Source organism: Oncorhynchus masou, unplaced genomic scaffold, assembly GCF_036934945.1.
Source record: "Oncorhynchus masou masou isolate Uvic2021 unplaced genomic scaffold, UVic_Omas_1.1 unplaced_scaffold_1671, whole genome shotgun sequence".
Lineage (NCBI taxonomy): Eukaryota > Metazoa > Chordata > Actinopteri > Salmoniformes > Salmonidae > Oncorhynchus > Oncorhynchus masou.
In genome coordinates, this window is record NW_027006842.1 from 110,660 (window position 1) to 123,530 (window position 12,871).

Here is a 12,871-nt window from a genome sequence, read left to right on the forward strand (position 1 = left end):
GTCAGTTGTACAACTGAATGCCTTCAACTGAAATGTGTCTTCCGCATTTAACCCAACCCCTCTGAATCAGACAGGTGCGGGGGGCTGCCTTAATCGACATATTCGGCGCCAGGGAACAGTGGGTTAACTTCTTTGCTCAGGGGTAGAACGACAGATTTTTACCTTGTCACCTTTCGTTTACTGGCCCAACACTCGAACCACAAGGCTACCAGCCGCCCCACATTACTAGACTCATTAGTGCGCTTTGATCTTTGGCTCAGTGCTAATGTAACCTTTAGACCTGGTACATCTCTCTCTCTCTGCTCTATTTGATATCTCTCTTTCTCTCTCTGCTCTATTTAATCTTTCTCTCTCTCTCTCTGCTCTATTTGATCTCTCTATCTCTCTCTCTCTGCTCTATTTGATCTCTCTCTCTCTGCTCTATTTGATCTCTCTTTCTCTCTCTCTCTGCTCTATTTGATCTCTCTTTCTCTCTCTCTCTGCTCTATTTGATCTCTCTTTCTCTCTCTGCTCTATTTGATCTTTCTCTCTCTCTGCTCTATTTGATCTTTCTCTCTCTCTCTGCTCTATTTGATCTCTCTTTCTCTCTCCCTCTCTCTGCTCTATTTGATCTCTCTCTCTCTGCTCTATTTGATCTTTCTCTCTTTCTCTGCTCTATTTGATCTCTCTCTTTCTCTCTCTCTCTCTGCTCTTTGATCTCTCTCTGCTATATTTGATCTCTCTTTCTCTCTCTGCTCTATTTGATCTCTCCTTTCTCTCTGCTCTTTGATCTTGCTCTTTCTCTCTCTTTCTGCTCTATTTGATCTCTCTTTTCTCTCTCTGCTCTATTTGATCTCTCTCTTTCTCTCTCTCTGCTCTATTTGAGCTCTCTCTTTCACTCTCTCTCTCTCTGCTCTATTTGCTCTCTCTTCTCTCTTTATCTCTTTCTCTTCTCTCTTTCACTCTCTTTCTCCCTCTCTCTCTCTCTCTCTCTCTCTCTCCTTTGAGACAGGCTGATGTTTTTCATGATGAATGTAATCACATCATTCTCTGGCCTGTGTCCCGTTGGGTCATTACAGAGAGTCCTGTGGTAATGGTTATTTGGTTATTGACTTGCAGAGACATTAAGAACAGAGACACAGTCTGCACTCTCTCCAATCAGAGCCCAGTTGCTGAGACATCTTTATTAGGCTTACTGGTTTTATATCTGCAAAATACTGCCACACCCCTCATGCTCCTCTCTGACCACTTACATTCACATTATTCTACAATGGGCCATCAGTGGTATCACCTGACCACTTACATTCACATTATTCTACAGTGGGCCATCAGTGGTATCACCTGACCACTTACATTCACATTATTCTACAGTGGGCCATCAGTGGTATCACCTGACCACTTACATTCACATTATTCTACAGTGGGCCATCAGTGGTATCACCTGACCACTTACATTCACATTGTTCTACAGTGGGCCATCAGTGGTATCACCTGACCACTTACATTCACATTATTCTACAGTGGGCCTTCAGTGGCATCACTTCACTGTTATTAGTGTATGTACAAGGTACATTACACAAGTCACATGCAGACCTCAAATAGTGAGAAGTGTCAGTGTCACTGAATGTACCTGATCAGGGCCGGACTACCACATTTGGGGCCCCGGGCACCTACCTCTATTTTTTTAGTAAAACATATTTTCGGGGCGATAACCGCTAACTTCCTGCATTTCAACACATTTTACCATGGGGCAGAGAGATCATTTTGCAGTTTTAAAGCACAGTTTCTGCAATTCTACACATTTTGCCATGGGACAGAGAGAAATAATAGCTCATACTATTCTTCATATTTTGCCATTAGGCTGAGAGAAAAGTATGCGGTTTTAAAGCTAATTTCCTGCAATTCTACAAGGGTTGGGGGCCCCCTGGAGGTTTGGGCCCCCAGGGCACATTCCCTGCGTACCCGTTTGGTTGTGGACCTGATAACAACATCCATTTGCCAAACATCTCTGGCTCCCTCTCAGAACCCAAAGATATCAACTTGACGCAACAAGCACATGGTCAGATATATATTTGGGCTTCTGGCTGTTCAACATGACACTTTGGACCTGGTTGGATGTTTAATCTATTTAAAAAAAATCATTATTACATTATTGATGTTCAGTTAATGAATCATATTTCTATGTTTATATTGATTGGAAATATGTTATCAATTCATAGAAGAAAGAGATTTTTCTGGACTGTTATGAATGTACAAAGTTAAAGGGCCTTAGGTTCAGAGAGAAAGCGAGAGAGAGAGTGTGAGAGAGATGCAGAGAGACTAAAGAAGGGGTGTCAAACATAATGCCGCTGAACAAAATAGAAATGCAACATGTGAAGTGTTGGTCCCATGTTTCATGAGCTGAAATTAAAGATCCCAGAAATGTTCCATATGCACACAAAGCTTATTTAATATATCAAATTTTCTGCACAAATGTGTTTACATCCCTGTTAGTGAATATTTCGCCATGATAATCCATCAATCTGACAGGTGTAGCATATCTAGAAGCTGATTAAACAGCATGATCATTACACAGGTGCACCTTGAGCTTGGGACAATAAAAGGTCACTAAAATGTGAAATTTTGTCATACAACACAATGCCACAGATGTCTCAAGTTTTGAGGGAGCGTGCAATTGGCATGCTGACTACAGGAATGCCCACCAGAGCTGTTGCCAAATAATCTAATTTCTCTACCATAAGCCACCTCCAACATTGCTTTAGAGAATTTGGCAGTGTGTCCAACTGGCCTCACAACAGCAGACCACGTGTAACCACGCCAGCCCAAGACCTCCACATCTATTTTTCTTCACCTGCAGGATCGTCTGAGACCAGCCACCCAGGCAGCTGATGAAACTGAGGAGTTTGTTTCTGTTATAAAGCCCTTTTGTTGGGAAAAGCTCATTCTGATAAGCTGTGCCTGGCTCCCAAGTGGTGGGCCTATGTGTGTGTGTGTATTTCTTATTTATTTTTTTACTATTTTCTACATTGTAGAATAATAGTGAAAACATCAACAATGAAATAACACATATGGAATCATGTAGTAACCCCGTGTCAGCCTAGTGGTTAGAGTGATGGGCCAATAATTGAAAGGTTGCTGAATCGAATCTCTGAGCTGACAAAGTACAAATCTGTACTTTTGTCCCTGAACAAGGCTGTTCCCTGGTTGTTCTTTGACTTGCCTAGTTAAATATTTTTTTGAAATTACTGTCCGAACTTTTACTGGTACTGTATATATGTTTCGATCGAAACTGTAGAAATATATCAATTGTTTGTGGGAAACCTACGGGTGTTTCGGTTTTAGGCTATGAAAGACAACCAGGCCAAATTCTCGCATTTTCTCGCGTTGGTGGAGGCCTGGGGCGTCACTAATTTTAAATTGCGCAGTGTTAGCGGAGGCGCATCTCTCGATTGAATTAGCTTTCTCTGCAAACCGACGAATATGGCAGATATTGTCCAGGAAATTATTGAACCCATTGAAGCTGAGACAGAGGGAACATCTCAGGATGGCACGAATGGCCTGAAAATGTAACTAAAATATCGTATTTTTCTGACAATCTGTGCTGTACTCACAGGCAAGATGGAGGCTAGCTAACGTTAGCCTAGCATTAAAGCTAGCATCAAACTAGCTATGGCTTGCTATCTAGTTGCTACTTTGCTTGCTTGCTAGCTAGCTAACTTGTTGGTTATCGTCTTCGTTGATCGTCAAATTTGTTTTAGATGTGTGTAATATATCGTTATTTTACTAGGTAGTTATGCAGATAACTACATTAGTTTTATCCATCCAACCATGTGTAGCTAGCTAACGTAAGTGCGTTTAACTCAGAATGATCATACTAGAACGTACATGAACCGTTTGGCGGATAAAGGTCAGCCATTTTGGGCAGGGAGTTGGTCAACCATTGTTTGCCAGTACTGTGAAAAGACTGTAAATAATGAATTTGAGAAATGTATCCTTACTGTATGTTAGTCAGCTTTAGAGGAATGATTCCATATTGTTTTGGAATGCCAACATTCCATTCAGACAATGCAGTCAATCCACAGCCGGCTGAATTCAGTTGATGATGGGATTTAGACAAGTTATCAATGCAACAAGTAACGTTACTAATATTGCTCTCCAAGAAAACAAACATTTAGACATTAAGGTCTGTTTTTTTTGTGTGTATATTATATAACATTTTAATTAGTCTATTTATACATAATATTTGTATAAAACTAATATGAACTGTATAATATATGGCAATATTTTAGTTTGACAAATATATTACAGCATTTCTGATATGTCACATGCCTTTTCTTTTACTACATAAAGTAAAATCTGGATTATACCTCGACTGCCATCCATTCCTATTAGACTGGTATGGATTTCTCCCTGACCAATATGGCTGCAATTTCCATCCCATTGTGGGGACTTAGAAGGTGTATAACATGGCCTCAGTAATTTAATAGGATTTATATGGTTTTGGTGCACAGTCCCTTAATGTAGATTTAGCTAGCGAACAGTTAGATAGCCAACAGACAGGTAGTAATGTATTGCCCGTGTAGAGCCGACAGTTTGAATGGAGTCAATTTGTAGTTGAATCAAGAGTTGCCCACTAACTTTCCTCTCCTCTCTGTGAAAAGTTGACTTTGTAGCTAACAAGCACGTTTGTGTCTATAAACCCATGTTAGTTAAGGAGATTGAAGTTGCATAAACCTATGTGCACATCTTTGTTATTTTGGCACATGGGTGAAATGACCATGCCATGTAGGTTTAGGTAACATGACCTATAACAGACAAGCTAGCTGCATCCATTAATACTGTCCTCTTCTGTTTTCTTCAGAGAGCCGGAAGAAGATGAGGTTCTTGGTGAAGATGTCCCTGCAGAAGAAGAGGACCTAGGCCTGGGTGATGATTTCGAGGTCCTTGAGATGAGGGTCCTTGGTGATGATGATACCCCTCTCGATGGTGACCCTATCGATGACGGCCCCTATCAATGATGCCGAAACCCTTGCAGATGACCCTACTGATGCCTGCAACCGCCCCCAACCCAAAATACTAAGTCTGAGCTCAAAGAAAAGATGTCCGGAGGAGGTCATAAGGGAACCGCTTTCCACCCCTACAAAGAGAAGCAGGTCAGGGACAAGAAGCGGAGGGGTCACAGAACCGTGTGTTCATTAGCAATATCCCCTATGACACGAAGTGGCAGGCTATTAAAGATCTGATGAGAGAAAGGTAATCCATCCACACACACAGGGCCATGCTGCTTCTCCCTATAGAGATGAGCCCTATTCTTTCCAGCTCAACAGGAGCTTTCAGTCCTCTTAGACCAGAACATAGACCTAGCCATATCTTCTCCTAGTTCCTTCTTTGAGGCAACATGTTATTGTATTGCCGATATTATTAAGTCGGTGAGGAATAGACATTTCTGGATTTTTTCATCTTTTACTCCTTGGTGGACACCAATTTAGCTTGGATTGAATTGAAATGTCTGTGCTTGTTAAAGTTGTTATGTAGTTAGCTACTATTGGTTTTATGGATATTGACTTACAGCTCCAAAATGTAACCTCAGACAATTAGTAGTATTGACTACTTGATTCAGTTGAACCTGTGTTAAGGTGACAAATGATTGTTTTGTGGTATGAATGAAACCATTGTCTTTCTGTGCACTGAACTATTGGGTCTTTAGCTCTTCACAAAGTATTTTTTCAAGGTGAAAAGGACACTTTTTAAACTGTAGTGACTTCTTGCTATGTTGACAGGAACCGTGTTGACCAAACTGTTCTTCTATACTGAAGTGTGATCTGAATTCCCAGGTTGACAGTAGTTGACTGACTGTGTGTCTGTCTCTAGTCAGCCCAGGGAAGGCATTGGAAGGGGTTGTGTGGTGACTATTGGTCTGGGCTCACTGTTGACCAATCATGGGGAAGCATCGTAACGGCATAACCAAGGCAACGGCCTGCCCTGGAGCGAGAGTGGTGGTTCAACAGTCGACTGGTGATTTTAAATGCCTTTTGTTCTCTTGGTATTTTCCTTTGTATGTCTCATGAAGTTGGTGGGTTACATACGTGGAGCTCTTTAAGGATGCTGAAGGAAAGTCAAGGGTAAGTGATGTGGACCAACTCACTGCACGAGGCTTTAAATGCCCTCCACTGCAGCATCTTTATTACCAAGTGTTTGCAAGGCACTGGATCCAAGGGGTTATCCATGGCTGCCTATGGGATGATATGTTGGTGGCTGTTAGCTAGAGCCTGTTATAGCCTAGTTGGCTGTAGAGTGATGGAGGATGTCTTTTGTTGATTCTGGAACACTAACTTGAATTCATCTGAAACTTAGTACACCTTTGTTTTTAAGTTGTTGTAGTCTTCTCTAATTGGTGTCAAAGTTTGGCAGTTGACCATTTCTCAAGGGGATTTTGATGTCTTATTGATATTTTACTTTTCGGTCTTCAAATTGTTACCTTTATTTGGATCAATGGCACAATTATCTCTTCATGAACAAAACTAATTATTTCTAAAATATTGTAGATTTTGTATAAAGTAACTTTCTTTCTTTCTCCAGCGGCTCACAGTAAAATCTCACCATTGTTTATTAATCTGTAATATTATGATGCAGCTAGGAATTTGCAAACTAGGTTGTGAATGTATTCAATTCAGCCATTTAATGTAATATGTAGTATGAGAAACGGACTGTTTAGTATATACTCCTAAACAAACGACACAGAACGGACATATTTGTAAGTATATCCTGAGTTCTTTATTCCACTGAAGACGGTAAGGGTACAATGTCTCTACTGGGAACAAAACAACAAGTCTATAGCAAACCATGTCGATGTCTTTTTAAATTCACTTAACTTTACCTGGATAAGAAATACACTCCCCACATCAAGGCCTGTTAGCTGGCTCCTTCAAGATGGATTATGTAATCCACTGATGGCATGATGTCAAATGTAATAATGATGTTAACTGTTGTCAGTCTAATCACTGTCTTTGTTCATTCCCTCTGTTATGGATCTGTGTCTCTGGATCCCCTGGTGTTGTCTGTACAGGGATGTGGGTAAGGAACCAAACTTTACCTGTCTAACTTTGCAACATGGTCTCAGTACATTTCGTATGATCCTGTACGTTAATCTGACACACTCCCTTTAATATGATGTTTTACATTTCATATGAAATGTTAGTTACAACTTTCATGTGTTATGAATTGCAGTTTGTATTATGTTACGTATTGCGATTTGTATAATATGTTACGAATTTGCAATGTGTATATGTTACTAATTAACATTAGCTAGGTTAAGGGTTAGGTTAAAACCTCTCTGGGATATGTAGGACGCTAGCCTCCCACCTGGCCAAAATCCAGTGAAAATGCAGTGCCAAATTCAAATAAATTACTATAAAAATTAAACTTCCATGAAATCACACATTCAATATACCAAATTAAAGCTACACTTGAATCCAGCCAACGTGTCAGATTTCAAAAAATACTTTTACGCGAAGCAAACGATATACTATTATCTGAGGATAGCACCCCAGTAAACAAAGACAGACAAGCATTTTTCAACCATCTGTATGCTTTACCAAAACACAGAAATAATGATATAATCTCATACCTTAACTTTGACGAGTTTCTTCTGTTGGCACTCCAATATGTCCCAAAAACATCACAATGGTCCTTTTTGTTCGACACCTGCCGCCATATCCAAAATGTCCATTTATTTGGCGCGTTTGATCCGGTTCCAACTCGCTCAACATGACTACAAAAGTTACCTGTAAGCTTTTGGTCCAAACATTTCAAAGTACTTTTGTAATACAACTTTAGGTATTTTTCAATGTATAAAATTGAAGACGGATGATCTGTGTTCAATACCGGAGGAAAGCAAAGTGTAGCTAGCTTTCAGGTCACTCGCCTCTAACAAAGAGTACACTTCATTCTGAACAGTGTTACTTCTTCATTTCTCAAAGGAAAAACCTCAACCAATATCTACAGACTGACATCCAGTGGAAGCGATAGGAACTGCAAGAGGTCCCTTAGAAATCTGTATTCCCAATGAAAACCCATTTGAAAAGAGTGACCTCAAAAACAAAAAAATCTGAATGATTTGTCCCGGGGTTCGCTTGCCAAATAAGTTCTGTTATAGTCACAGACATGATTCTAACAGTTTTAGAAACTTCAGTGTTTTCTATCCAAATCTACTAATAATATGCGTATCTTAGCTTCTGAGTGTGGGTGGCAGACAGTTTAATTTGGGCACGCTTTTCTACAAAATTCCAAATGCTGCCCCAATCCTAGAGAAGTTAACGTGTTAGGTTTAGCTAACATGCTAAGATGCTAAAAGTAGGTAGTTGCTAAAGTTGTCCTTTAGATTTGAACATGTGCAACCTTGGGTTGCTAGACATTATATATCCAACCCAATCAACCACCATTTAGTTTTTTGCCTTCAGTAAACTTCTGTTTTATGTAAAAAGTGTCGTCATACTAATTTCTCAGTGTCCCGATTGACTTGTAATATGTTAAGTCGAAGCCTGAGACCAGCGGACACGGGTGCTTCTCTAATGACACCCTATTCCTAGGGCCCTATACAATCTGTATGAATTATATTGGCGTGACTCCGTTTTGCTTCTCCCCCAAATTCAGTTTTCCTTGTTTGTCCAAGTTTCAGTTTTTCCGTTTTCGTCACTGCTTAAACCACGCGCCAATTTTGAGGCCTGGGGAAAGCACTTCAATGTCAATTTTTTTTGGTATACACAGCACCTAGCAATTTGCTTTGTTTTTGTGATGGTGTGATGGTAGTGTTTTGCATAAATGATACCCACTGGTTTTATGCAAATAATTATTCAGCCAGGTAAGCATAGCTACTTTTAGTGAACATTTAGTGTAGAAGGTTTTTGGGTAAGCCTTTCCATCTACCAGAAGAGTTTATTAGCATTGTCGCAAAACGGCTACATAAAGGGGTAGCTGCACGCACAGGTGGGGGGATTCTTGTTGCCCTCTTTCAGAAAGTTGCAGGGAAATACGAATCATTGACGCATTCTGTTAATGTCTTGGGCAAATTAATACTTTTTTTAGACATTTAGTTGATTCCCTATTAAGTTGGCGGCAGGGTAGCCTGGTGGGTTCGAACATTGACTAGTAACTGGAAGGTTGCAAGTTCAAACCCCTGGAGCTGACAAGGTACAAATCTGTCGCTCTGCACCTGAACAGGCAGTTAACCCAATGTTCTTATTGAAAATAAGAGTTCTCTTGAAACTCCCCATCCCGGATCCGGGGATTGTGACTAAGCCTCAGGCTCATTAGCATAACGCAACGTTAACGATTTCTGAAAATCGCAAATAAAATTAAAATAATGCTTGCTCTCGCTTAGCCTTTTTCTTAACAACACTGTCATCTCAGATTTTCAAAATATGCTTTTGAACCATAGAAATTGACTAATTTGTAAGAGTATGCAGTTAGCATAGCATTTTGTGTAGCATGTAGCACGCAACATTTTCACAAAAGCCAGATAACCAAATAAATAAAATCATTTACCTTTGAAGAGCTTCTGATGTTTTCAATGAGGAGACTCCCAGCCACATACCAAATGCGCAGTGTTTCCTGAAAGCGTCTGTGTGTAGGAGAAATCGTCTGTTTTCTACATTGCGCCTGGCTACCGAAACGAACCGAAAATGCAGTCACCTACAACGTGAAACTTTTTCCGGATTAACTACATAATATCGATCAAACATGGCAAACGTTGTTTGGAATCAATCCTCAAGGTGTTTTTTCACATATCTCTTCATTGACATGCAGTTCTTGGAAGCTTGCTTCTCTCTGTGCCCTATGGAAAAATACTGGCAGGTGACTTTTGCGCACCAATTTCGCGCAGGACACCGGGCGGACACGTGGTAAATGTGGTCTCTTATGGTCAATCTTCCAACGATCTGCCTACAAATACGTCACAATGCTGCAGACACCTTGGGGAAACGACAGAAAGGGCAGACTCATTCCTCTTGCGTTCACAGCCATATAAGGAGATCATGAAAGACAGAGCCTCAAAAATCCTTGTCATTTCCTGATGCCAAGTCATCTTGGTTTTGCCTGAAGCTCACGTTAAAGGGCACGCACAGAGAAGATATTTGTATTTCTGGACACGTCAGAGTGTTTTCTTTTCAACAGTAGCAATTATATGCATAGTCGAAAGCATCTTTTTGTGACAAAATATCTTGTTTAAAACGGGAACGTTTTTCTTCCAAAAATGAAATGGCGCCACCATAAGTGTAAGAGGTTAACGGACTTGCCTAGTTAAATAAAGGTTAAATAAATTTGAAAAGGTCTACTACATTTTTTAATTTTATTGTCTGGATTCTGTTGTACCGTCCTCGTGAAATTTATATTCCCATTCAGCACACTACTTAGGGTTCTGATCAAAAGTAGTACATGGGGAATAGGGTCTATTTCAGACAGACCTTAATTTCATGATGGCATTGTTATATGTCTTCATCCACTGACTGTCTGTCCTGGGTAGTATTAGGGAGTTCAAAGATGAGGAGTTTGTGAAGAAGGCCATAGAAGTCATGAACAAATATGATCTGAATGGAAGACCCTCAATATCATGGCGGTAAGGACCTGTTCACACTCTAGGAACCACACGGTGATGAGAGATTCAATTTAGTGGTGTGCTAAATCTGCACTTTTAATCCAGCCTGCTGGAAATGTGGTTACATTAACATGGTTTGTAACTGTAATCACTGAGAACTAGGCCTAGTTAAAGTTAAAGTTTAGAGTTGTAATTATAGGTCAGAGGTGAAAGGATGGGGCCATAGGTGTTTAACCCTTGTTTCCTGCTCCAGAACCCTGATGTGGAAGGCTAAAGCTCAGAGTTGAAGTAATAGGTCAAAGTTTAGGGTTATCTGTTTCCCTTTCAGATCCTGATGGTGAGCGTGCTCGGGCGCAGTGCTGCAGCGCACAGGGGGGATGTACCCTGGAGGCGGAGGCAGGGGGCAGGAGGGGGACCGGGTGGTGAGGTGTACCCCTTCCATCGCTAACAACCCCAACGCCCCATGAAGTCATCAGCTCTCTACGGGTCGGATTAGGGACCACTGTGTTCGAGCCAACGTGAGGACAGGCATACACATCTATACTCTCTGATGTCTGTCTCTTCTCTCTGCCTTTGTTCCTGACCATCTCCCCTCACTAGATTTATATCTGCTGTATTGAAGTACCGTTAACTCTACCAATATTCGGTTTACCAATTGAAGACAACTTGAGCTGTGCACTCTAAATCTCAAGTCCAACTGGCGTTTTCCTAGAAATTGAAGTTCCATGTTGACCATGTTCATTTCACTGTTCTCTATGCTATTGCTAACTCGGTCTTCTCCTGGGTTCTGCTTATATGTGTTGTGTGGTGTTGTTTCTATGTTAACTCGGTCCCTCCTTCTCTGCGGCCCTCCCAGCTGACTTCAAGGTGGGCTGGAAGAAGCCAAGGAGGTGTTTGGTATGGCAGGAACAGTGAAGAGGGCTGATGTGAAGGAGGATAAGGATGGGAAGAGCAGAGGGATGGGGACTGTTACCGTAACAGGCCCTGGAGGCTGTACAGGCTATCTGTATCCTTTATATACTACCACAGAACACACCCACCTTCCATCAGGCTGCAGATTCTATCTTTATCTTTATATATTATATACTACCACAGAACACACCCACCTTCCATCAGGCTGCAGATTCTATCTTTATCTTTATATATTATATACTACCACAGAACACACCCACCTTCCAACAGGCTGCAGATTCTATCTGTATCTTTATATATTATATACTACCACAGAACACACCCACCTTCCAACAGGGCTGCAGATTCTATCTGTATCTTTATCTGTATATTATATATACTACCACAGAACACACCCACCCAACAGGCTGCAGATTCTATCTGTATCTTTATATATTATATACTACCACAGAACACACCCACCTTCCATCAGGCTGCAGATTCTATCTTTATATATTATATACTACCACAGAACACACCCACCTTCCAACAGGCTGCAGATTCTATCTGTATCTTTATATATTATATACTACCACAGAACACACCCACCTTCCATCAGCTGCAGATTCTATCTTTATCTTTATATATTATATACTACCACAGAACACACCCACCTTCCAACAGGCTGCAGATTCTATTCTTTATCTTTATATATTATATACTACCACAGAACACACCCACCTTCCATCAGGCTGCAGATTCTATCTGTATCTTTATATTATATACTTCCATCAGGCACAGAACACACCCACCTTCCATCAGGCTGCAGATTCTATCTGTATCTTTATATATTATATACTACCACAGAACACACCCACCCTTCCAACAGGCTGCAGATTCTATCTTTATCTTTTATATATTATATACTACCACAGAACACACCCACCCTCCAACAGGCTGCAGATTCTATCTGTATCTTTATATATTATATACTACCACAGAACACACCCACCTTCCATCAGGCTGCAGATTCTATCTGTATCTTTATATATTATATACTACCACAGAACACACCCACCTTCCATCAGGCTGCAGATTCTATCTGTATCTTTATATATTATATACTACCACAGAACACACCCACCCTCCAACAGGCTGCAGATTCTATCTGTATCTTTATATATTATATACTACCACAGAACACACCCACCCTCCAACAGGCTGCAGATTCTATCTGTATCTTTATATATTATATACTACCACAGAACACACCCACCTTCCAACAGGCTGCAGATTCTATCTGTATCTTTATATATTATATACTACCACAGAACACACCACCCTTCCAACAGGCTGCAGATTCTATCTGTATCTTTATATATTACATACTACCACAGAACACACCCACCC

The 12,871-nt window shown here is 40.7% G+C and overlaps 1 pseudogene; it reads left to right on the forward strand.

Moving 5' to 3' along the window:
- The first annotated feature begins 3,340 nt into the window (after positions 1 to 3,340).
- Positions 3,341 to 11,088, forward strand: LOC135531929 (myelin expression factor 2-like; annotated as a pseudogene).
- Positions 11,089 to 12,871: the final 1,783 nt, after the last annotated feature.